Raw genomic sequence first — 27,093 nt, 5'->3', positions numbered from 1 at the left:
AAGTTGACATTGCACCCTAGAAAAAGAGACGCTGTCATTTTTTAAAAATCTTTTTTCTTAATGTTTATTTTTGAGAGAGAGACAGAGACAGAGACAGAGCGTGAGTGGGGGAGGAGCAGTGAGAAAGGGAGACACAGGATCCAAAGCAGGCTCCAGGCTCTGAGTTGTCAGCACAGAGCCCAAGGCAGGGCTCGAACCCATGAACCGTGAGATCATGACCTGAGCGGGAGTTGGATGCTTAACTGACTGAGCCACCCAGGCACCCTGGGAAGCTAAGTCATTTGATAAGGTTTAAATATCTTTTAAGTGACAATGAAAGAGATTTGTTTATTTAAAAGTTAGGATAAGTGTCTGCCATTCAAACAACTTAAATTTTGTTGAATGAATGAATGATTGAATGAACGATTGAATGCTGGGCTTTGAACTCAGGTCTATGTGGCTCCAAAGATCTTTCCACAATATTTAGTTGCCTTCTTTGTATCCCCTAAGGTCAAGAACACAATGGCTTAAATATCAGCTAGCATATAAGCAATGGTTTAATAAATGTTTTTGCTTATGATGGCATATCAATTCCCTAAGGCTTAGAATACTCTATAGCTGTCATTATAGATTTCTTCTAAGAATAGAAACTATGCACCTAAAAAAATTAATTTTTGAAATTGTCATTGGAAGATCAAAGGACATAACAATGGCCATAACAGGGCTGTGAATACTACTCAAAATCCTGGAGGCATGAACATGCTCTCCAGGGATTGAGGCAGCTCTTTCTGCACCAAAACTTCTGGTGATTTTCCGTATCCATGAAAGGGTCACGGCACCCAGACTCCACTTAAACATTTTATGTGGACATATGATTTTAGTTCAATAATAGCTTACATTGGCCTGGGTTCAGCACCTTTTTGATGTCATTTAATCTAATCATTCAACAGTATTTAAAAGCATGTCCCCATTTTACAGGTGAAGAAAGTTGCATTCAAGAATGGCTAAGTAGAGATTAAATCCTATTGTACAAGCCCACTGTTATGTCATTTACCTTGGTTGTGGTTTATTATCACATTCCTAGCTATTTGCTGAATCATTCATTCATTCATTCATTCATTCATTCACTCATTCATTTAAAGAATGAGTATTAGTTGTTATTACATCATAGGAAGTGGAGCCAGAGAAACACAAGTCAAATTGTTGTCAAGAGCACATCTACACTCCCTCATGTATCAAGAAATATGTGAACAAGAAATATGTGAACAATTATTCATTGCAGTATTCCTTAAGGTAGTCTCAAATCAGAAACAGCCTATCTATTTACCAGCAGGGACTGGTTAAATGCATTCTCAACACTATATGATACCATGTCCTTTGAAAAAGAATGAGGCAGAACACCATGGGCTGAAGAGAAAACATGCCTGTGATGAATTCATAAGTCGAAGAAGCAAACTGTAGACAGTATCATATCGTGACAAGGGGGACAAGGGCAAGATGTGTGTGTGTGTATTCACAACCTTGACCTCTCCACTGGCTTTTGGAAGAGAAAAGTGCCTTTGCTGCTTGGGCCCACTAGCCATGTCCAACTTTTCATTGGGTTCATCCAGTATTGGCTCTAGAGAAGAACTAAAAGAATCCTAGGAGGACTATTGATTTTGGAATGAGCTAAAGCTATGAAGGGATAAAAGTATATTCAGGAGAGGAAGGAGGAAAGGGGGGAAAACTAAAGCTAGCATGGATTAAAATTTGAAGAGTTTCTGTTTTTGTTTTTTGTTTTTTGATTTTGTTTTGAGTAGGGAGGACAAAGGGTGTGAGAGAGGGGAAAAGGCAGAGGGGGTGGGTGGGAAGGAGGGAGAGAGAAATAGAGAGACAGAGAGAGAGAGAGAGAGAGAGAGAGAGAGAGAGAGAAAGAGAAAGATATCATGGTGTGAAGAGCAGGACCTTAGGGAGAAAGGGGAAGATGTGAGACACAATTTCAGAACACATTGCTATTTGCCATGCAAGGCAATACTTCTTTTATTTGCTGATTGTTTATAATACTGATGGGAAGATTTTACTTGCTTTCCTACTAGTTTTTGGATGTAGGGCCTGGCCTTGCTTTCTTTTGAGTGTGGCACCCATGCTGAAGTGGATGGACCATGACAAAACAGTTTTATCTGGGTTCCATCGTGCTCTCATTTGTGTAAAAAAATGTATGTGTATAATGGCACTCTATATGCATCAAAACTTTCTGAAAGCAACCCAAGAACATTTTTGTAATTTTAATGACTTCTTGAGAGTAGTGGTATCGTCATACTCATCTATACTGTTTAAGATTTTTAGAGGGAGCACTCATTACTTTTATAATTTTAAAAAATAGGTGTATTTTAGTGATACCACTTTATTTCTGATAAATGGAATAGCAATATTAAGAGGAGGCACTGCTCCAAGCAACAATTATATTTCTTGCCTCTAAAGGCTTTAAATATGTAAGATTGTGGAGAAAACTGCTTCTGATGCCTATCTTAAGTTTAAACAATTGCACCAAGACTTATTGGAAGGGGAGCAGTGCACAGACCAAAAGGAAGATGTAGCTAAACCACTAAGGGTTTAATTCCTCACAATGGCTCTAGGGAGTGTATCAGGGAGAATCTTTATATTTTCAAACTGCAGAAAGGACCTGAGGGGTTCATAGCATCTAAGTGGATCTAGACAGCTGAGTTTGGAAAACAGCATGAAGACATTTCTATAGGTTGAGAAACAAAGATATTTGCCAAGGGTTGAGGAGATGATGGAAGGTCTGTCTCTTCAATTTCTGCTGGGTGCTGCCTCCTGACATAGCGAAGAATTGGTTTGATGCTGAATAGACCAGAAAACAAAACAACCAAAAACAACAACAACAACAACAACAACAAAAACAACAACAAAAAACCAGACACATGTTTATATTGGGTTCTAAGGGATCAATACACAGCTCTCATTTTTTCTTTGCATAATTTTGAACCAGGGAGAGACAGAGTAGCTGGCTGATAGACATCGAAATATCAAATAGGTTAGGAATGTGATTTAGGTGTGTGGCCAAAATGGGCTTTCTATTCTGACCCCCAGAATGGCAGCCTTGCCTGAACCAAGATGATAGTTCTCGGAAATGGCAGCCCTCCCCTGAAGGGTGGGAGACAACAGACATTTCCTGACAAGCTTCACTCATGACTAAAGGCAGACTGGAGTCAACCGATTTCTGTAGACCCCAGAGACGAAGGAGAGTGAACGGAGTCAACCATGCTCATTTCTTTCCTCCAAACTCCTCCATCAAGTAGGTCACTGCACCTGTAGAGAGTGATGAGAAGGCAGGACTGATTTTTCAGGCAGAGTCTTCTCTCCAGTATAAAACTGAAGCATATTTTTTTCTAAAAAAAAAAAACCCTGAGAGGTTTAATGGGGGAGGACCTGGACTCTTCATATAAGAACTGGTGTCTTAGCATGAAGCCCTCTTGGGGCACCTGGGTGACTCTGTTGGTTAAGCGACTGACTTTGGCTCAGGTCATGGTCTCATGGTTCATGGGTTTGAACCCCACATTAGGCTCTCTGCTGTCAGCACAGTGCTTACTTCTGATCCTCTGTCTCCCTCTCTCTCTGCCCCTCCTACACTTGCTCTCTCTCTTGCTCTCTCTCTCTCTCAAAAATAAATAAACTTAAAAAAAAAGAATGAAACCCTCTCATTCTGTTTGGAGGAGCCCCAGCCAGCCCACCCACCCACCCAGAAGTGAAGCCAGTCGGTTCACATGTCTTGGCTGCCTCTACCAAGCTCATGGTCATGGGAAGAAACCCCGAATTCTCTAATAAGAGAAGCACATTTGCACAAACAGAAAGGAAATTCATCAACTAGGCTTTTATTCACAATACAGGCATACCTTGCAGATATTGAGGGTTCAGTCCGAGACCACTGCAATAAAGCGAATATCACAATAAAGTAAGTCAAATGAATTTTTTTGTTTACAGTGCATATAAAAGTTATGTTTACACTATACTATTATATAGCATAATAATTCTGTTATTATACAGAATTAAGTGTGCAATAGCATTATATCTAAAAAAAACCCCATGTTTATACCTTAATTAATACTTTATTGCTACAAAATGCTAACCATCATCTGAGCTTTCAGTGAGTTGTAATCGTCAATCACAGATCAGTATAACAAACAAGAATAATTAAAAAGTTTGAAATATTATGAGAATTGCCAAAATGTGACACGAACACAGGAAGTGAGCAAATGCTGTTGGAAAAATGGTGCCCATAGACTTGTTGTATGCAGTTTCCACAAAACTTCAATTTGTAAAAAATATAATATCTGTGAAGCACAATAAAGCAAAATGCTATAAAGTGAGGTATGCCTTTACCAAGAACTACCAGAATTTAAGGAAAGCCAATTGCACAAAAAGGACCAAGAAGACCCAATAGAGAAATTGACATTCGAAGAAACTGATATAATTCAGAAGCCAGAAGAAACTTTTCACTTTAGGAGATATCTAATTAGCGCCTTCTGGGGAATACTGAGGAAATCTATAAAATAAGAACAGCTCTGTCCTTGAAAAAGAAGCACGGAGCAAGTAGAAAGAGCTCATGGAATCAAATATATGCTGGCTAAAAGTAAGTAGTTTAACAGAAGACTGCAAGAAGAAGTTGCAAAATATCTCCCAGAGTGTAAGGCAAAAAGAAAAAAGCAAGAAAAATTCAAGAGGAAAAGTTAAGGCATGGGGAATCAGTCAAAAAGTGATCAAAGCAAACATAGAAAATAGGAAGTCCACAGGGTGGACCCAGCCTGAAGCACCAATGATTCCTTACTGGTGGATCTGTGAGTCTGGCAGCAGGAGGCTGTAGGGCCGCCAGGCTCAGGTACCGACACTTGTCTCCTTCCATCAAGTTCTATTATCATCCCCTCTCCTACTTCCATTGTTCCCATTTGACTTCTGTTTAACAGAGAGCTTAGTGATCCGCCCCAGGTTGGAGCGCTCATTGTTAAGGCCTGAGCCCACAGAACTACCCTGACCAGTCCTAAGGAACCTTTAGCTTCAGGATGGTGTCAGAGGGAGCATTGCTGTAATACAAGTAGCCTGGGTATAAATCACACAGAATAAATTCTGGAAGCCCTAGGGGAAAAATTATTTGAGCTAAAGTTTAGAAGTTTAATATCTAAAACCAAATCCAGTTATGAAGATGACTAAAATTGAGATTTTGTTAGATATATTTGCATGTGTGTGTTTGGAACAGTGGGAGCCATTTGGGCAGTTATTGCACCTCTGTGTGATTCATTTTCCTCCTCTGTGAAATGGGGAGAGGAAAGTATTGGCTTCATCGGGTTGCCATAAGGATTTGATGAATTCCTATGTCTAAAGTATTTAAAGCAATGCCTGGTCTATACCAGGTACTCAATAAAATGTTTGTTGCTACTGGTTTATAATGAGTAGTAGATCATTAATAAAAGCTACTCCTAAAAAAATAAAAATCTATAGAGAAGGACAAGCATGCTTTTTCTTCTAAAAAGCAGGTGACTCTTCATGTTTTGGAGGATCTAAACATTCTTGTCTGAAATTTTAGAAATTTAGAAATTTTTGAAATTTCCGAAATTTCACAACTTGATTTTCTTTTCATCCTCTTCATTAGATATGGGCTTATATATCAAACCTCTAACGCCTATTTCAAATAACTTTTTCCCCCTGAGTTCCCCAAATTTATTCTGCATGATATATGCTCAGGTTGCTTGCTTGTATTACAGCAATGCTCACTCTGACACGATCAGCTATGCCAAGAAGTGCTTTTCAGTCTTCAGGTTTTTGGTATTGTTTGGTAGGAAGCATTGTATTTATTTTCAACAGCACAGGATTAAGAAATAACACCTTACGAAAGAAAAAAAAATCTCACGGCAGAAGCTTAACATCTGTTTGTGCGATGGCCTCAATAGGTAACTCTGAATCCCCTTTGGTAAACTTCCTATTAGAATTCTGGCTGGTCTACTTCTTATTTGTTAGAAATAACTTTCACCAGAGGAAATTGGGCCAAAAACCTTGCCAGCGTATTTAACTCTTGTCCTTTAAGAAATTATACTTTGATTTTCGAGGTTTGACTTTGCTAGATAATGAAATTATCATGGTGGAACAAGCCATAGAAATAATAAATACAGTAATTCTTCTTTGCCTATTGTGTGTCTTTGCTATTCATAAATTTTAGGGCCTTAGATATTAGATACACTTACGTAAGGCCTCACGAACGGTAATTATCTTTTGGCCAAAGAAAAAGCCCAAACGAATGCTAAGCTGCATTATCGCTTGGCTTCTGACATGAGCTGATAATCAGATTTTCTTGCTTAAATCCATGGTGCTCGAACAATGCTACCCACTGTCTGTGCTTCCCGATATTACCCTTAATTAGAAAGAACAGAAACACAAATCTGAATTATTTCAAAATCTGGTTTCCATGGTCAGTGGTTTGAAGGGCTTAACTTTATTATAAATAAACCTGGCTTTATTGGCTAATGAAATCTGAAATGTGAAGCCTGGGATACAGGGAGTGTAATACTCTGATGTTTACACATCAAAATATCCAGTGTGGGCAAAGTGTTTTGTAATAAATCTTTGGATAATTGAATTATGATTCCTTTGTCCGAGTACAATCTAAAACCCCAGCCCTAAGGAGAACCTGAAAGGAACTTCAGTTTACGTTTCCTTGAGACGTGACACCTTTAGGTTTAATAATGTATGTACCCATAGCTGTCAAGGAGGTGTTGACCTTTTATTTATTTTCTTCCACTTTAGTAGGTTTTTTTTTTGACAAGTTAGGGCACATAGTTGTAAGTGTGTGATGGTCTGGCCTTGTACACATACACATACATCCCTCAATGTATTAGTTTTAAATATTCGCGTTGGGCCCTTTGTGCTACGTAGAATAGTGTGTGGGCTGGCATCTGAGGATAAAATGAGAGATCGGTTGTATTTTTACTTATGGTCATGTAAAAAGAAGGCAAAGATACCTGACCCTATTTGAAGGGCTAATCAGTAACTAAGTGAAGATGGTGACTTTGTTAGTTTCCTGGAAAACAACATCGAAGCTAATTCCTAGAACTTCTATTGCATAGAAGAACCTCAGTGCTGTTGACAAATGTGTACACACATACACATCCCACACACACATATATATATATATATATATATATACATACGTCCTATTTTATACATAGCATATCTCTCTATATCCTGCTTCTCTGTGGCTGGTGGGGTCCTAAGTATCAGCGTGTTTGTAGACTGTGGCCTTGATCCCTTTCATTCTCCGTTTAATGGTATTTTTTTCCAAGACCCTATCTTTTCTTCTTTGTGAATATTATGCTTTTCCTTTCAACCCCTCATTAATATTTTCCCCCCACTCATTCCTTCATGACCTCTGTGCTATAGGTGCTTTGTAGTTGCTTCATCACCTAAACATTCATGGCAGCAGGAATTACTTTTCCATCTGTTTTCCAGAGGAAGATATTGAAGATATCTCAATATTGAAGATATTGAGAAAGATAGAATAATTTTCCTAGGATCACATATCCAGTAAATGGTGGAGGCAGGATTCCAACACAGATACCATTAATTCCAAATCCCATGATCTTGAGTACTCTGTTGTACTGTCCCACCAAATGGTATGTATGTTAGTTTCTTTTGGTTTATTTCCTTTGTCTTCATTGCAGTTCTATTTCATTGGCTGGGCTAGATACCCTCTTTCTCCAGTTACCAGGGACTAGACTGGATTGGATTTGTCTGGAGTTCAGGCTCCTGTGATTTAAGAGTTATCATGGAGCTAGGTATTTGCTTTAGATGGAGGTATTGGGGTAAGAAGCATCGCTTTTACTACTTCCTGGGATAGCAATCATAAGTGCCTATGGCGTTCCTGGCAGGAAGTATCAAGAAGATGCCATTTGGAAAAGCTAGATGGATCGTCCAGGACTATGAAATGGATGATCACAGGGGGAAAAATACCATCTAACCTGGAAAATATAGGAGACTGAGCAGTGAGGGGTGGCTGGTTAAACATGGTAGACTGACCACATCTACTTATCTCCTCTCCCTCTCTCCAAACGCCTCAGAATTAGCAACAGAACAAAGCCTCTCAGATGGTATGCTGCAAATGGGTCACAGGTGGGCAGAGATATTAATCTATTTAGCCCTCTTGATAGTGTTATGAGGGCTGGGATAGCAAGTAAAGTCAGACCAGTTGGCCTTGGCCTTGAATAGTCTTATCCATTTACCCCAGTGTTCCCTACAAATGCCATCTACTTTTTGTCTCATGTGATTTTGAAAATAATTGGGAACCACTGCTTTTAAACAAAATGCATTCACTCACCAGAAAGAAAAACAAAGAGAGGAGATAACATCAAGTGAACAATTTGAACAATTCTTTTGAAAGCTGTGAAGTTGGCTAAAACGTGGTCGCTGACCTAAGAGAATGGAGTGATTCCCAACACAAGTCTACATGGGGGTCCTACAAGGAGAAGTGAATCAATTCATTCTACCACCAAGAAACCTGGGACTTGAAGGTTTCACATAGTGTCTGAAGCAGGAAAGGAGCAAGGGGCTTAAAACAAGGGGCTGGTGGCAGTCTGGATCCAGAACTCCATTTTTCCTTTGCTCACCCTTGCAGAGTCAGACAAGGATTTATTCTCTGGCTAAATTAAGGTAGAGTGGCTCTCAACCCAGGGACAGTGGGCTCAGAGATGAGGTGGACTCTCCAAATAGGGGTTTCTTGAAATTTTAGGTGGTAGTCTGTGGGACCTTCAGACCCTTTTTCCTGGTCTATTCCCAGAATTCGATCAACCAGACAGATATTTCCTGGAGCATTCTTCTGTGGAGAAACCAGAGAAATGCCCTTCACATTCTGACCTTGAGGGATCTATCATGGGAAAGTCAAGCTCACTGCTTGTGATGCAACAGTGAAGCCGGGTAATCAACAAGTGAATCTAGAGTTTGCAGATAGCTTGTAGTGCCTTACTATTAAATATCAATGGATAGCCAAAATTGCAAATAAGTTTTTATAATTTTTAATTTTCAGAAGAATTTTTATGCTGATGCAACTGTTACTCAAGCTGTTAAGAGTATTTTTAGAGATGGTGACAACATTGGGACACATTTATGATAAATTGTTTTGAAATATAAATTTTAGTATGTCTAGAGTTGATGATTTTTGCAGACAATTTTTCTAAAAATATTTAACTCTTCATACAAATCTGTTTTGTGTAAATCTGAATTTAATTTTAAATTTAAATTTATACAATGGTATTTTCAGGTTTCCTCTGGACATTTCTGTAATTTGTGAAGGTCTTACAAGAAACTAAAAGTGGCTTGATGTTTTTCATATAATTCAAAACACTTGTTATGCAATTCCATGTAGATCTTCCTACCTCACTGCACATAGGGAGGCTGGTTTTAGCTCCTTACACTGTGGTTCAGTCCATATATTGACAACAGAAAAATACCCCTTTATTTTAGTTGTAAGGGTTTGTAGCAAATATCATCTTTTTCATTTGGAGGCTAAGGAAATGACCTAGGATTTTTGGGCCCAGCTAATTGGAGAATGATGTCAACTAAGGCAAAGTGGGCCTCATCCTTATCAGTATCAGTACTATCTTTATCAGAATTGATCAGTTTTACCAAGAGTGAAATAAACCATTCCATGACCATAGAATCCTCATATCACAAACAGGTCCCTGGGCACCAGGCAGAACAGTCAAGAGAGTACACTTCACCCAACTCAAGCCGTCCTATGCAAAAAGCAATTCAAAGCCAACATGTGCTTGCCTCGTTGGTAAGGTGGCGGTGGTGGCCCCGGAGTCTGTATTGTCCCACTGTCAAACCTTGATGCTGGAAGTCTCAACAAAACCTCATGATATCCCATTGGTTCTGAATTTCAATCCCTGCAGCCAACAAAATGTAATGGGCTATTGTAATCAGATGTGGACATTTGCTTTATCCCTGAAGTCTGGGGGGAAGCACTCAATGTAAACCACAGGGATCAAGATTTGAAGTCACGTAGGGGTGCCTGGGTGGCTCAGTCAGGTGGCTCAGTCAGTTCAGCATCCCATTCTTGGTTTTGGCTCAGGTCATGATCTCATGGTTTGTGAGTTCAAGCCCTGCATTGGGCTGGGTTTCTCTCTCCCTCTCTTTCTGCCTCCGCTTGCTCTCTTTGTCTCTCAAAATAAATAAATAAACTTAAAAAAAATATTTGGAGTCACATGGATGCCTAAATACTTGTCCCTAGAAGTAGAATAAAAGTATGTAGAGTCTGAAAAGTAACAAATGCCTTCCCCAGGGGTGATGGTAATGGAGGCTGTACCCCTCTCATTGAGTGAGAAGTCAGCTTTGGGCTAGAGAAAGGGCTAAAGTTTTAAACGTAGACTGTCCCTACACTCAGTTTTTCATCGACGTTGGCCAGTCACAGCGACTGGCTGCAGTGCATTTTACTCTAATGCTGAGTGGGAAGAGATTAAGAGCAGTGATTAAGACCACACAGGGCATGATCCTACTTCACCAAATGGTGGGTAATGCTTCACATAGAAGAAATAATCTTTTTATTCTATATTTATATTTAGACCCCCGGGGTAATATTCTAAGTGGCTATTTTCAATCACAATTCAAATTTCCTCTTGCTGAAATCCCATCCTTATTTCTTACTGTGGGTCTTCACGTTCAGTTAAAGGAAGGTTTTGGATTTCCCAAAATCAAGTTTAAGCACTCTCTGCCAAATACTACGGAATTGAGGAAATCCAAACCTTTCTTTCTGGACTGCAGCGGTGGTCCATTTTCATTATCATGTGGGGACACATACTCAGACAAAGAAGCCCCAATCTCTATTCCTCTCTTCCCATGTCCTCTAATTACAGTTGCTGCTAGGTGTCCTGAAGTTGATGCTTCCCCTATAGATTTTGCCAGGAGAGAAAGAAAAGTCACCGTCATTGGCTACTGTACTTAGAATGGTTCCTAAGCCCAAGCAAGAAAACCACAGTGATGTTGGCAAGCAAACAATTGAACAGTACAGGTGCTGGCAGTAGGCACTGCCCCAAAATCAACATGACTTGGGAGGAGAAGGGGTTGGAGAACAATGAAAGGTGCTTTTCATTCAGAGAAATTTATTTCTTTTAAATATTTGCAATCTGCGGCCGATAGCACAGGAGGCCACTTGGCATTATTCCCCCACAAAGGGGAGGGCTGGGTGGTAATGAGCAGATGCTCGAGAGGCCTGTGGCGTGAGGTGCACCATCCGTCAAGAAGATCAATATTGACTGTTCTTGTATCTTTGTGGGGAAAGTTTGCTCTTCTTAAACAAAACAAAACACAAAAAAAGTGGGGGCTGTGCCTTAATATATAGAGCATGGATTTGACTTCAGGCAGTAAATCAACTGCGAACAGCAAGGACTTCAGAGGTGGAACTGAGTACTCCCCTCCCCCGCCCAGTGACCACACGTTCAGCGTTTTAAGGAATAAAATGTATCTGGCTCGTGACACTGATCGTCTTTGCTCCCTCCATTCTTTTTCACTCCAGTTAAATCAGACCTTGACGAAGATACAATACGGCTGTAATACTGTACTTCAAAATCTGTTTAAAAATATGCATTAATGTAGTTCACTTTGACTCCATGTGTATCAATAAAGCAGCATGTCTTTTGCCGCAGGGAGTGTGCAATGCGCTGGGGTGACCAAGGTGAAGAAGACAGCTGCTTTTGGTGCCTCAGTTTCCCCAGTGTGTCAAACTTAGATCACAGCAAGAATGCTGGTCATGACTGGCCTCTCATACCACGGAAAAGATTTTATATTTGATTCTTTAGATCAACGTGTAGTCTGCTTCTTTAATATGCATACAAATCAGGGCTGCCTAGATGGCTTAGTCAGTTGAGCGTGTGACTTCAGCTCAGATCGTGATCTCAAGGTTCGTGGGTTCAAGCCCCACATTGGGCTCCCTGCTGTCAGCGTGGAGCTCACTTCGGATCCTCTTTCCCCCTCTCTCTCTGCACCTCCCCCTCTGTCTCCTTCTCTCTCTCTCTCAAAAATAAACAAAATAAAACATAAAAAAAAAACCATGCATACAAATCAGCTGGGAACTTTGTTAAAATTCAGATTCTGATTCTAAGGCCAGGCCACAGAGTCTCCATTTCTAACAAGCTCCCAGATGATGTTAATAATGCTGGTCCATGGACACACTTTGAGTAAGAAGAATCCACATATTATTGTACCAATCACCTGTGTGACACCTGTTAGCCATGTACATTCCTGGGCCCCCTTCTCAACTTTTTGAATCAAAATCTGCACCTTATTTACTTTTAAGTTTATTTTGAGAGAGAGAGAGAGAGGCAGAGAGAGAGGGAGAAAGAGAATCCCAAGCAGACTTTGAGCTGTTAGCACAGAGCCTGATGCGGGGCTTGATCTCACAAACTGTGCAATCATGACCTGAGCTAAGATCAAGAGTCAGAGGCTTCACCGACTGAGCCACCCAGGCACCCCAATCAAAATCTGCATTAATATGTTCTCCAGGTGATATTTATGCATACTAAAGTTAGTTGATCATCAATTAGTTGATGGGAAACCATTGAACAGTTAAGAAGGTGAGTGCTTTGTTTATTATTGTATTTATTATGTTGGATTGTAGAAAGAGAAGGTGTAAAGGGAATCCCAGTGAGGTGAACCACAGGCAGGAAATGGGTGGAGAAGCTAAGACAGGACTGTAGGGGGGGATGGGTCTGAAGGATACTGAGAGTGTAAGGCTGACAGGATTCACGCTTGATCTTAGCCAAAAGGCTGAGAAGCGATGAGGCTGACAGGATTCAGTTATGAGTGGATCTACGGGTCAAGAAAGTTGGGGGAGGCCACAGTGACCTTCTAGGTTCTGGTTTGGATGTCTAAATTGCTGGTTGTGCCAATAAGATGGGGAAGCAATGGAGTGCGGGGTTAAGAACACGGGCTGGGGAGTGGGAAAGAGTAGATTTGATGCTGTCTTTAATGCTGACTACTTACACAGACTTGGCAAGTTCATTTTTCATCAGCAAAACATGGACGATGGTGTTTGTGAGGTAATACTAGGCCCATTTTGCAAAGGTAGAAATGGAGGAGTGGGGAGGGTGAGTTGTCCCATCTCCCCTGGGTGGAGAGGAGTGGAGGTGAGGTTTCCATACGGACCTTCACTGTTTGACAGTCCCCGCTCTGAACGTTTAGCTCCAAGGTTTGTCCATGGAGAGATGCTCTCAGGTAGTCAGAGGTACTCACCCAGCTATGAAAAGTTCCTTCTCATTTCACGTTCTCTCGAGGTTTCTTACTTCACCCCTGAGCTACCCCTGCCTCTCTACAATTGTAGAAAGCCCTTCCCTTTCATTTACCTTAGCTCATCTAAGTTGATTTTCAGAAAGACTTGACTTAAGATGGAACAAATACTGCTAGAAAAAATGCTGGCAGTGGTGGAAATTTGTAAACTACAGGTTTCTGAGCTTGTCTCAGTTAATCTCTCACACCCTGTTGCTGGGGCAGCTGGCCTGGGGTACTCGGTTCCTGGCCCTATTCCCACCTTTTAACAGATTATGTGTCCTCTTAAGTTTCATCCCTGCAGGTCTGCCCTGCTCCTTGGTTTGTCATCATGGCCAAGGGAGAGTTCCTAAGATCCTCCTTCTCAGGTGTAAAGGTTCTGGCTTGCAATACAAGCCTTTTCCTCAGGGAATGGATGGGCTGGGGGAGTATGGGTGTGGGGTGAAAACTCCACCTTTCAGGTAAGATCCTATTCCTCGTGCAAAAGTGGTTTGGACTCATAGATCCACTGGGTTAACACCACCTTAAACATACAGCATCCAAACAATAATACCCAATCATATCCAAGCAACCAATCTCACATACAAACATTAATAGGAAGTTAGAACTGACTACATGTTTGCTGAATTGTTTTATTTAAAATTGAATCAGATTGTCCTAATTTATGACCTGATTCATGTTAATTATCTGATACCTTTCTCCTCTTTATATTCCATTTTTATTTTTTATAATATTATTTCAAGATGGCACAGCCCAACCTGAAACCTCCTTTTGCTTCAATCTTCTGTTTTCCTTCCCTATGGCCTGTGTCTCCCTGTGCCCTGTGACTGCAGTTGGAATTACCCCCATCAAGAAATCACATGGCTACCCCGTCTCTGCTTTTGAATCTTTGCTTTAAAGCCCCCTTGTCCAAGAAAGCATCTCTTATTTCTATATATAAATTAGTACACTATCCTTAACATTTTCCATCCCCCTTACCTTGTCTTGCTTTTCTTCTTAGCAATAAAACAATTGCCATCAGATATATTATACATGTATTTATTTATTTTTATGTCATCTCCACTAGAATGTCACTTTTATGAGGACAGAGACTTCATCTATTACCAGTTTCTAGAATAATGTCTAGTATGTAGTATAACTCAGGAAAAATGCGTTGAATGGACAGATAAGTAAGTTAATTAGCTGCATGAATAAAATATATGGGAAGGATGTGCATGTATAGGTAACGGAAGTTCATTGCTTTCAGGATCATCTTATTTAAAGGATAAAGAAGCAAAAAAAAAAATTAAAATATCACTTACTTATGGAAGTAAGAATGGCAGATGGCATGGATTATTTTAGGAACCAGAGACCTAATTTTATTTTGTATATTTCCCCTCTACCTTATAGCCCAGCACTTCTCATGAGAGAACTTGCTTACCTTCCTTCAGATTCACAGATCACATGAAGAATTTCTCTGAATCTCTTAAACTTAGAAGTTTATGTTTTCTGCATTTTCAGGTAAATTAAGAAATAATCCCAAGAAAGACCAGAGTTTCTTTAGAAACTCTAGAATATGTACAAATAAAAGCATAAAGACTTTGTTGAGGAGCATTTGAACTATGTTTCAAATAGCAACAATGAAGAATTCATTGGCTTATGAAGTTGGTAAATCCACGGGACGGACTGGCTCAAAGCATGGCTAGATCCACTCTTCACTGATATTATCACAATTTTCTTTCTCTCTTTCTTTTTTAAATCTCCATTTGATATAATTCTCATTTTGGGTTTATTTTCAGAATGGACAGCAATAATGGGTCCTGGCAGCTACAGGCTTATAAAATCCTTAGAGGTTCTAATTTGAAAAGCAGAGAAACCTTCTTTTGCTCTGCATCTTTAACAATCCTCACCTCCCACCCAGTGATTCTGCTTGGCAAGACTTGAGTCTCATGTTCATTTCTGGAGCAATCAGGTTTGTGGGAGAATAGAGCACACCGGTCAACTTTTGGTACTTTGGCATTTAACCTTGACGGCTGCATTAATTACACAAAATACATGTGTGTGTGAGGGGTGGGTGGGTGGAGAGGACAGTGGGAGGCATAGTTTCCCCAAATAAATTGATACAGGACATTTTACTTCAACATTTTGTGTCAAGCCAAAATGATACATACATGCATTAATTATATTCTATACAATGTGGCCACCTGAAGTATTATGACAACTTTGGACCATGTCGCTGACCTGAAAAGATAAATGAATTTACATGTCCAGTTCCCTACCTAAGAGAAAATAAGTTTTTAGGGCAATTGATAAGGCTGATAATTGTTACACTCTCATTTGGACAATGTATCATTTTAGAATGTATTTATTTATTTACTTGTATTTATATAGCAACAAGTCTGTTGCTTATGTGTGGATACCAGGATTATTTGAAAGGTTTTGTTTATTTAACGATAGTTTCAAAGACCTGGAGTAATGCAATTTGAATGAGATCTGTTGAGAATCACACTGTGATGCCCACTCAAACTCTTTTTTTTTTTTTTTTTTTTAACAACACGTTAGGAAACTGAGTGGAAGGCAGACATATATTCACCTGGTTCAAAACCCCAAATATAAAGAGGTATTGTTCCCCATTGCTGCAGTCTGCCTCATTCCCCTTCCCCCACAGGAAGCCACTTTTCCTGGTTTCTTGGGAATCCTTCCACATTTTCTCTACGCAAATAAACGTGTGTATATGAGCAAATAGAAGCGTGCAGGTAAGCTGCAGAAGTCTGGACTCTGCTGTCTTCACTTAACATAATAACTTGGGGGTTTTATACATAGCAGTGCACTGAGAGTTTACTTTTTCTTTTTCTTACAATTTCAGAGTAACATATTTGAAGAATATACCTTAATTTAGCCAGTCTCCTTGATGGACCCTGGTGATTCCCCCTCATTCTCTCCCCTCCCCAATTCCCCAATCCCAATGAAATAATTAGGATTTCATATTTTGGAGCCTTGATGGCATGTATTAAAATTTATAAAAAAAATAAAATATAAAATAAAATAAAAATTATTTAGATTTTTGACCCAGTCCACTTTCGCTAGTTTTATAGAGAGTAATTTGGGCTTAGTGCCAGCCAACTGATGTAATTCAATTCCAACCTCCTAATTATTTTCAAAATACAATGAAAGGATGGAAAATAATTGCCACTACTGGTCTCTGAAAATTGTGTGGCTTCAAGAGTCGGTATACTAGAATTTGATGGTTTTGATGGGCAACCATACCTTTGAGAAACATCATGGTTAACAATTACATGGCTTGCTCTGAAAGCTCTAACTTCCTTGCCATGTTGATATTTGTCTTAAATTTGGGGACATGAAGTCTTCAGGCATGCCGGGATTGAAGGGGCACCCCCTTGAGGGGTATATGAAGACAGCAGGGACTCTGCAGAGATGAGGGGCTTACTTGGCTATAAACAGCACAGATGAGCAGCAGTCTTTGGTCCTGGGAACCATACCTAGATAGGAGCAGAGCCCTATAAGTAGCAAGGAGGGCAGTTAGTGTTAGGCACCTGGGAGCAGAGGAGAGTCGAGCTAGTTTGGTTCGGTTGTAAGGCAATGGGGAAGCATTTCTTTTTTCTTTCTTAAACAAAGGAGTGATGTCATTCAATTGTACCTAGCAGCAGCCATAGGCAGTGATTGAGGGGGCGAGCTTGCAGCCAGGAAAACCATTTTTGAGGCGATTACAATCATCTAAGTGAGGAACAAGGAGAGCAGAAACACAGCAGTGGAGTTAGAGGAAAGGGAGTGACCAAGAGAGACATTTAAGAGGTAACACCCATAGGACGTGACCATGGATTACAGATGAAGACTGAGGGAGAGGGCCAAGTTGGGGAGGGTTATATATTCATTAAGTCTTTCAACAAAGGAAGATTGAGCACCTATTTGGTGACTGGCCCCATGCTAGCTTCTGGAGACATACAAGGTTTCTGTCCTGTTGGGATGTGTCTTTTGAGAAAGGCAGAAATTACCAAGTAAACAAATAAGCAAGATGGGTGAGTTGCCTCATGCCTCTTCACAATCAGCTTCTCCTCTACCCCAGTCTGAGACAACCACTGATTTATTTAACGTCCCTATAGTTTTGCCTTTTCTAGAATGCCATATGCATAACTGTGAAAATGGTTACAAATTTGCATGTGTTTGATGAAACTCATACAGCTGGACACTAAAAAGAATGAGGTCTACTCTATATAAATCATGCCTCAGTAAAACCCACATGAAAAAAGCTTGTATACCAAAAATGTAAAAAAATAAGAAAAAGGTAAGAAAAAATGGATTAATGGATAAGAATAACCGGCATGGCAGAGGGCTGGGGGTATTTAAAATATGGAGGTCAGGAAAGCTGTCTATGAAGAGTTTACATTCTGCCCACGATTTGTATATTTCATGTGTTCGGGGGGGGGGGGGGAGAAAAAGAGACCATTGTGGCTAGAATATAGTTAATAAAGAAGAGAGTTGCATAAACTGAGATTAAGAGGCAAGCAAAGTGCAGATTGTGAAGAGCTTTTTAGGTCGCAGTGAGGAGCTTTGGGTATTATCCTAAATGTAATGGGAGGCCATTGAAGATTTTGGGTGGAGCTGTACCATCTTCTGATTTCCTTTTTTTAAATGATCTCAGTGTTGTCATTTGGGTAATTAACTATAAAGGGAACAAGTGCGAAAGCAGGGAGACCAATTAGGAGACTACAGTAAAAGTCCAAGTGAAAGATGAAGGGGAACCAGATGGCCACTATGGCAGTAAGATGGGAGCAGGTGGGCGGGAGTTAGAAATAAGTTGTAGATGGATAAAACCAATAATCCTGCTGATGGTTAGGATATGAGGATAAGGGGATCCAGAGTGATTCTTATTTCTTTGGTTTGAACCAACTGGATGATGGTACTGTCACTTACCTGGTTGGAGAATTAGTGAGGATTCATTTTAGGGAGGAGAGTAAAGAGTAGAATAAGATCTTATTTCCCTCACAGACACAAAGAGAGTCACAAAGTTTGGGAGATTTTGGAGACTGCCATCTTGATTAGTCTAGATCAATTACATTCACCCTTGAAATGGCTTCTCCCAGATTTTGCCTCTCAATGCACTGTTCCTTGAATAACCCCAGTAATCCACATCCCTGGATCTTTCAAGTTTCTATTCTTGTGGACTAAGGACAATCCACAAAATTACAAAAATGGCTACAATAATTCATTGCACCCCCAAAAGTATGCCTCTTTAAAATGGTTTTTTTTTCAATCCTCCTATCAAGAGGTAAAGCTCATTTCTCCACTCCTTGAATCTGTGCTTGGCCAAATGACTTATTCTGGCCATTGGAACCTTAGAAAACATGACATAAATAGAATGTTGAAAAGTACTTGTACATTGAGGTTTGTCTCTCTTACTGAAGGAAACTCTTCCATCTTTCCATGAATGAGTTCAGCCTACCTTCCTGGATGATGCGAAACTTGAGGTTGTCACTCCAGCTAACGTTATCAATAGAACATTAGCCTTGGACTTTCCTTTCTGGGCTATGATCGCAATGTCAGATGCCAGGCCCAGGATGGTGGCAATGGTCAAAGAAGGAGTTTTTGGAGTCCCAATTGGCCTACTAAGCAACCAGGATCTTCCCTTCAGCAGACAGATGGAATGTTCCTCTTGTAACACACCTAACCTTTTGGTTAAAAGCAACAAATGCACATTTACTTAAATAACAAGAAGGAATTAGAGTGCTATTTTTGCTCTAAATGAACCAAACCCAAGTGGCATGAAGAGAAAAAGGAAGCTAAACCTATTTTCTTATCAGCTGAGCAGAAGTTAGTGAAGGAGACCGTTCTATCTAATGGAACTGAACAGACACATTCAAATGGGCATATTTATAGATGTTTTATTTGTTTGTGACTTAGAATAAAACTCTGAACTCGAGGAAAATATTGTGAAGTCCTGAGAAGGTTGTAAGGAAGTCTTGGGAGCAGATGACCTGATTAAGAAAGGGAAGAAAATCTGGGGGCAGAGATCAGAACTCAAAGAAATAGTATTTAAGGAGTATGCACGGGAGGGGAATTGAGAAGGCAAGATCTAGAATGGCGAGGAAGAAGCAGAAGCCAACAAGAGGCATGGCAATTTGAAGTACCCAATCGATATTTAGATTTTTGAGTTTGAATTCCAGAGTAACCAATGACTAGCTGTGTAATGTTGGGCAAGTTTCTTAACCTCTCTTTTCTTTAACTTTCCTAAGTTAAAATGGGGGGATACTAATATATTTAACTCCTAAGGTTTATTCCTAAGGTTTATTGTGTGGGATAAATATCACAATATAGTTAGAGTTTTTGGAACAGTGCCTGGCCCATAGTACATACCCAGTAATCATTAGCATTATTGTTATAACACTTAAAGGAGGCAATGGGTTTCAACAAGGAGTGAGAAACTGTCTGTCATCAAATACTAAGGAAAGATGAGTAAGAAACACACTAAGAATGTTTATTTGATCTAATAACTAGATGTGTTGGGAACACTGGCAAGAATAGTTTTCCCAGAGTCATAGAGCTCAAAGTAGGCTGCTGAGACTTGAGGCTCAAGGAGGAAATGAGACTTCTGGTGATCCAGGCTTGGCTCCATCGTTGGCTGTGTGACCTTGCACAAGCTTCCTAAACTCTCTGGATCAGTCTTCTCTGCTATAAAGCAGGAGGAGGAGGAGACTTGGTGATCTGTTCTCCATTTTGAAATGTTGTCAGTCAACCAATGGGAATTCAGATGGTCAGTCAGCAAAATGTTCTAGAAGTGATTTTTAAAAAATTTTTCAGATGGAAGGGTCGATGACCAGCCAAAGTTTATGGCTTCCCACTTCTCATTTTCCTTGGTGCTGCTCCTTTCAGAGCCAGACATGCATGCCAATATAGTAATAAATGCAGACGAGAGTGCATTCATGTATGTGTGCACCAACAAACACAAATTGTGGCCCTGAGACCCATACAACAAGACTATACATAAGCAGATTATGTCACAGACCACAGATTCAACCCTCCACCTACTAAAAACCTACCATGTTCTGGGTTTTCTGCTAGATATTGGGGGACACATGGATAAATCCATTAGGATGGTTGTCATTGAAGAGCTTATAATTTAATGGGATGATTAGGAATTTACCAAAGACAAGGTAGCTGACTGGTAATAAGATCTATGATACAATTCAACAAACATTTATTGAATGCTCTGTCAACAACTGTGCTGGGTACTGGGGAGAGAGGCCTGAGAAAAATAAGGAGAGTGTAAAATTATTTCTAATCAGAAGTCTCATAAACTTTCTGTTTTTTTTTTTTTTTTTTCTATGAGGTACGTTGATTGATAGTCACCAGGTGATCTCAACATGTCACCTGGGAGGTTTGCTGCTGGCCTCAGTCTTTGCAGTAGAGAAAGGGAACCATGGGAAGATGGGGGTTGGGATGGGGGGAACAAGCTGGGATCTTGCTTTCCTACACTCACCCAGTTTCACTGGCAAGCCACCATTCTCTTTTCAGAACTGAGAGGGTAGCACTTCCCACATCCGTAAGTGTGCTTTGGGAAGGTTTCTGTGATCACTACCCTGCTCCACTATTCTGTTGGCACTGATATCAGCCTCAGCACAATTCATTGTCTGGAAAAGTCTCACCAAGTTTGGAGACCCCTGTGTTGGAGACCACAGAGGCTTCCTGGGGAAGACTCATTTCTGCTCTTCCCATAAGAGAGGAAATGGCTTCAAAATAAGGAGACATATCTCCTGCCAGTTCTCAGAATCACATTATAGCCAACTAAGGGCAGATGAACCTGATTGGGTCTTGCAGGGTCTGTGTCCCTGAAGCTCTCTTGCTCTTTCTTTGTCATATCCAGAGGCTCTCATTCCTCTCCTACTAAAACTTGTGAGAAAACTCTCCGATTCTGACAAGCCTCTTTCAGGTCACTTGCCCTCGTGAGGAAACAGTGGCTCCCACTGGAACCTTAAACGTACGGTTCTCACCACTTTCTTGCAAAGAGCTTGGGGTGAGACTTGCCATCCACCCATCCCTTGGTGAAAACCACTTTTCATGGGTTGACAGAAATCTGCATTTGGGGGCAATTTCCAGTCATTTGGCTTTTGAGAGGAAACGGTGCAAATACAAATCCAGGGATTAGTTCTTGGGAAATTCAGGAAGTGTTTTGCAGAAAGGGAGGGGGAGAAGGACATTTGTCAAAGTGCCTGTGCTGCTAGTCCTCATATGAATGCTCTCTCTCCTTTGTTCCTACCGGACTCTGAAGAATACAACTCAAGCACAAAGCAAAGGAGGCACTGGAAAGTGATGCAACAGTGTTTTCTAATCTGTGTGGATCAAAATCACACAAATTTTGATTCTGTAAAGAGTCTTCCTTAGCATGCTGGATTAATCGCATGGATTAATAAAACACAGTCGCCTCCACTCACTGGTGCCTCCTGGCCTTTGTACTTGCCTTTCCCCCACTGCCTCGCTTTTTTAAATTCTATGGAAAAAAAAAAATTCTGTGGAACTTTGAAGGAACAAAAGGCATTTTCTATGAGTAAATTTCTCATTTTCTATGAGGCATTTTCTATGCTGGCCATTGGTCCCTTGGTTCAACCCGCCTAGAAGGTAGGCTCTCTGAGTTTCTCAGTGTGCAGAACGCTTGTTTGAGCTTGTATGCCAACCTCTGTGCCTTGGGGAAACCCCAGGGTGTCTTTTGGACCCTACACTTTGCATAGTTTGCTGTGAGTGAAGAGTAGCACATTACAGAACAAAGACTAAATGAAAGGCATGTAGTGCATGGTGAAGGATACTAGATAAGGGCTCGGTTAGGAATGTGTATGCTGGTCTCAACTCTATTTTAACCTATTTAACTTTCATAAACCCAAGCCGCCTTGTCTTCTGGGATAAGATCATTCAGCCCAGGTCTAAATGAACAACAACTAATTTTCGATGAGTGGGACTGTGGTACCGGACGTGGTTTTACGCCTACACCTGAAGTATTCATTTAATCCTCAGAGACCTCATGAGGTGCCATGGTATTATTTCTATATTCTGAAACAGTAATTGGGACCAGCGATGTCCAGTATCTGACTGGAGTTCATGCCACTGCTGCGGGGTGGAACTGAGACAAGGCTGAGATCCAGCATTCTCCCGAGCTGTGATCCTAACCAGTGGTACTTCCTTGCCTAGAGCTAGTTCGTTTAAGCCTTGTTTAATGGTGCCTTCATCCAGTAGATAGATTTCTAGGCTTCGTCTGCACATTTCTTTAAAAATTTTTTTTTAGTGTTTATTTTTATTTTTGAGAGAGACAGAGAAAGAGAGAGAGCACGCATGTGCGTGCGTGTGTGCGCACACACACACACACACACACACACACACACACATGCATGAGTGGGGGAGGGCAGAGAGAGAGAGGGAGACACAGAATCTGAAGCAGGTTCCAGGCTCTGAGCTGTCAGCACAGAGCCCGATGCAGGGCCCAAACCCGCAAATGGTGAGATCATGACCTGAGCCAAAGTCCAAAGCTTAACCAACTGAGCCACCCAGGTGCTCCCTTTAAAAAAATTTTTTAGGGGCGCCTGGGTGGCGCAGTCGGTTAAGCGTCCGACTTCAGCCAGGTCACGATCTCGCGGTCCGTGAGTTCGAGCCCCGCGTCGGGCTCTGGGCTGATGGCTCAGAGCCTGGAGCCTGTTTCCGATTCTGTGTCTCCCTCTCTCTCTGCCCCTCCCCCGTTCATGCTCTGTCTCTCTCTGTCCCAAAAATAAATAATAAAACGTTGAAAAAAAATTTTTTTTTAAAAAAATTTTTTTAAATGTTTTATAAATTTATTTTATTGAGTCATCTAGGCACACCGAGGCAAGAGGGGGCCACAGGTGGGCTCCCCCTTTAGGAGCTACCTGCTACCCATCTTAGAATCTCCGGGTGTTGGGTACATGTGCCATCTTTTTCTTGGTCCAGCTTCAGCGCCCTCACTAAAACACGGGGGGCATGCCCGTTGTCTCTCTTTGTGCATATATGGGGTAGCTGGTCTCTTTACTTTTGATTCAAAATCGTATTTGCCGAGTGCCCACTCTGTGCCAACCAGTAGCAAGCAAGACACGGTCTTTGACATTTCAGAACTGGCTTTGTAGGAGAGGATGCAGCAAATGAAGCCACTAAAATGTATAAGCAACATAATTATGGATTGTGCAAAAAAACACAATAGAAGTAAACTTGGCACAACTCCCTGCAAAAGTGACGGTTAAGTCTGGATCAGAAAAATAAGGAGGACCTAGTTACATGAAGAGCTCGGGGAAGAAAAGTGTGTTACTAATTTTTAGGGCAAGACCTAGGAAGTATATTTTTAATAAGATTTCCTCGCATCTCTCTTTAAAAAAAAATAAAGTCTTCAGAAAGATCAATAGAATGTATCCAAGCTGAATAGAAGAGAGAAAACAGATTGCAAAGAAAAGAATGTTCTAGTGGTTATGTGGAACAGGTACCAAAGTGTTTATTGTTGGAAGCCCAGAAAGCGGGGAGGAAGTGAGGCTGAAGAATAATTTGAAGTAATAATGTCTGGAAATGTGCTAAATTTGGTGAAAAATGTAAACACCCACATTCAAGAAGCTATGAGAATTGCAAATAGATAAACTCAAAGAAATCCACATAAAGACACATCCAAATTCAACTTCTGAAAACTAAAGATAAAATCACCATGATCTGTTACCCTTAAATGCCTGGTGTAAATTTTTAAAAGTGCAGATTTGGGGGCACCTGGGTGGCTCAGTCAGTTGAGCATCTGGCTCTTCATTTCTGCTCAGGTCATGGTCTCATGGTTTGTGAGTTTGAGCCCTGCACCAGGCTGACAGTGAGGAGCCTGCTTAGGATTCTCTCTGCCTCACTCACTCTCTCTCTCTCTCTCTCTCTCAAAATAAATAAATAAATAATTTTTTAAGAAGTGAAAAGTTAGTGTTTTAAGGGCACAGAAAAAGTGACAACTGGTTGTATTAGTAGGGCACAGCAAGAAATATTTGGCACACATTCAAGGGTTTCACAGATAATAATTCAGTGAAAGGGACAATAGGCAGAGAGGAGTCTTACCCATCTTGAGAGGAATGGCACATTCATTTATCCTTTCTTCTGAGGGAAGATTTTATTCATTTATTTTTAATTTAAAACAATTTTTTAATGTTTATCTTAGAGAGAGAGACAGAGCATGAGCAGGGGAGGGGCAGAGAGAAAGAGGGAGACACAGAATCTGAAGCAGGCTCCAGGCTCCGAACTGTCAGCACAGAGCCTGATGCAGGACTCAAACTCACAAACTGTGAGATCATGACCTGAGCCAAAGTCGGATGCTTAACCCACTGAGCCCCCTAGATGCCCCTGAGGCAAGATTTTAATCTGTCTGTACCTTTTCCTCCTACTGTAACACTCAGATTATAATAGGGTCTTATGTTAGCGGCAATCTTTAATATTTTATGAAATATTCTTCGATATGTATTTCTAGGATGGAAAATGTATGCAAAAAGTATATTTTGACTTTTCCTTCATAAGCAAGGAATTTAGCAAGCCATGCTTATTCCCAGTGCCCCTTAACTTCCCAGTCTGTAGTTATGTCATTTAGAACTTGGACTACTATTTATTAAAGTAAATCTTTCATTTAATTAATTATAAGTACATTGATTTTTTTAAATTTTTTTTTTTCAACGTTTATTATTTATTTTGGGGACAGAGAGAGACAGAGCATGAACGGGGGAGGGGCAGAGAGAGAGGGAGACACAGAATCGGAAACAGGCTCCAGGCTCTGAGCCATCAGCCCAGAGCCCGACGCGGGGCTCGAACTCACGGACCGCGAGATCGTGACCTGACTGAAGTCGGACGCTTAACCGACTGTGCCACCCAGGCGCCCCATAAGTACATTGATTTTAATTCAACTATATAGCTCCCCTGATGTGTTTGAACCATATTATTTACCACAATCATTTAAAACCAATTTTTATGCTTACATTTTGTTTTCTGTGTTCACCCTCAGCCTTCTGCTAACTCTGATTTTTAATTTTTTTTTAAGTTTATTCATTTTTGAGAGAGAGAGAGAGACAGAGCATGGGCAGGGGAGGGGCAGAGAGAGAGAGAGAGAAGAGACACAGAAAATCCAAAGCAGGCTCCAGGCTCTGAGCTGTCAACACAGAGCCCTACACCAGGCTTGAACCCACGAACTGTGAGACCATGACCTGAGCCAAAGTTGGAAGCTTAACATACTGAGCCACCCCAGCGCCCCACCTTTCATTTTTAATTCTTACTCTTGATTAACTTTTCAGGTTATTAGGGACACTATCAAGTAAAATTTTAAAGGAGTATACTTATTTGGTTTGTTCTTTTTAAAATTTTTTTAAATGTTTATTTGTTTTTGAAAGAGAGACAGAGTGCAAGCAGGGGAGGGGCAGAGAGAGAGGGAGACACAGAATCCGAAGCAGGTTCCAGGCTCTGAGCTGTCAGCACAAAGCCCGACACGGGGCTTGAACTCACGAGCCATGAGATCATGACCTGAGCCAAAGTTGGATGTTTAACCAACTGAGCTACCCAGGTGTCCCTGGTTTGTTCTTTCTTTATTTCACAAGGCGTGAGCTTCCTGTTTGTCCTCCATACCAGAATTCTTTTAAATCCAACCAGCAGAAGCCTGCCAAGCGCAGTGCGGGGGCCTGCTTTCAAATTAGTTCCCCTCCCACTAGTAAGACAGACTTACCTTCTAGAAGAAGAGCTGTCTTCGGGTGCGGTCTTCTTCCCGAGCAAACTCCTCTACGGAGCCCCCAGCCGACTTGCCTGCAGGTCGCATCACATTTAACTAAGTCACGTGTCCTCCTCTAAGCCAATCACGGTGAACAGAATGAGATTATCATTAACAGAGATTTTTCCTCAGACGGGGGTCAGGCTACTTCTCAGAGGTGTGGCTACCCGAAAGAAAGGTGGCTTCTGTTTGCAGACAACCTGGTGTCATGCTGTAGCTGCTTTCACAACAGCGTCTGCTGCATTTTCCTTACTATTAATTTGGGGGTTTTGTTTTGTTTTGTTTTGTCTTTGTAATGTTGGTGATTCCGTTTAGTCGTCCCAGGAAGATCTTGATGTTGTTATTGGACATTTAATTTACTTGGAAGTGGTCCTCATCTCAGCCTGCTCTGTCTTGTCTCTGCTTATTAGCTTTGCCTGGCATCCTGCTGTTTTTTAGTCACCAAATGCTTCTGTGCTTTTGTCTCATCCTGTTCTTTTGCAGGTTTCTGATCTTATTCAGTAAGGCTATGTTCTTCCCATTAAGGACGCTGAGCTCTGTTTTGTTGGTTTGTTCATTTGTTTTTTCCTTACTCAAACCCTACTTAGTCTTTCTCCATCAGACACACTTATTTTCCTTCCAAATTCGAAGCTCCCCTCTCTGGAAATCTCTTCCGCTCTCCAGCGCAATGGTGCCTCCCTTCACGTTCATTTCCTGCGCTGAGCCTAAGACCGTCCAAGCAGTTTGACAGCTGGATCTACCATCTATCTCATCTTCCATCATTGAACTGGGCAAATGCAGACGTCTTCCAGCCAGCCCTGAAAGCCCGCCTTCATAGAGCCTTCGAAACCCTTCACGTCATCTCTCTCTTCCTCAAGGTCTTTCGGTGACTTCCAGTCTCACGTTCCAGTTTGTAAAAGGATGTCCTGCTTGCAGGACTCTGCCTCTCGCCGGCCAGAAAAACCAGTCTGTGTCTACATCTCCAAGCTCTGTTTTTTTCAAATTCCCCAAATGATTGGTTGCAGGAGGTTTTTGGTGAGCCTTCAGGATGATTCATTCTCGCCTTCTTTTTGCCGTATGTAACTACA

At 41.0% G+C, this 27,093-nt stretch overlaps 1 long non-coding RNA gene across 1 annotated transcript; it reads right to left on the bottom strand.

Moving 5' to 3' along the window:
* Window positions 1–212: 212 nt before the first annotated feature.
* Window positions 213–27,093, bottom strand: LOC123590689. The gene is made up of 3 exons (XR_006708928.1): window positions 25,985–27,093; window positions 3,873–3,904; window positions 213–3,288 (listed from the first exon to the last, which is right to left on the bottom strand). It is a non-coding gene; the product is annotated as an uncharacterized LOC123590689 (long non-coding RNA).

The sequence above is a fragment of the Leopardus geoffroyi genome, chromosome B4, assembly GCF_018350155.1.
Source record: "Leopardus geoffroyi isolate Oge1 chromosome B4, O.geoffroyi_Oge1_pat1.0, whole genome shotgun sequence".
NCBI classification, from domain to species: domain Eukaryota; kingdom Metazoa; phylum Chordata; class Mammalia; order Carnivora; family Felidae; genus Leopardus; species Leopardus geoffroyi.
Note: the sequence above shows the minus strand (reverse complement) of the source record. Positions and strands in the feature narration are given on the sequence as shown.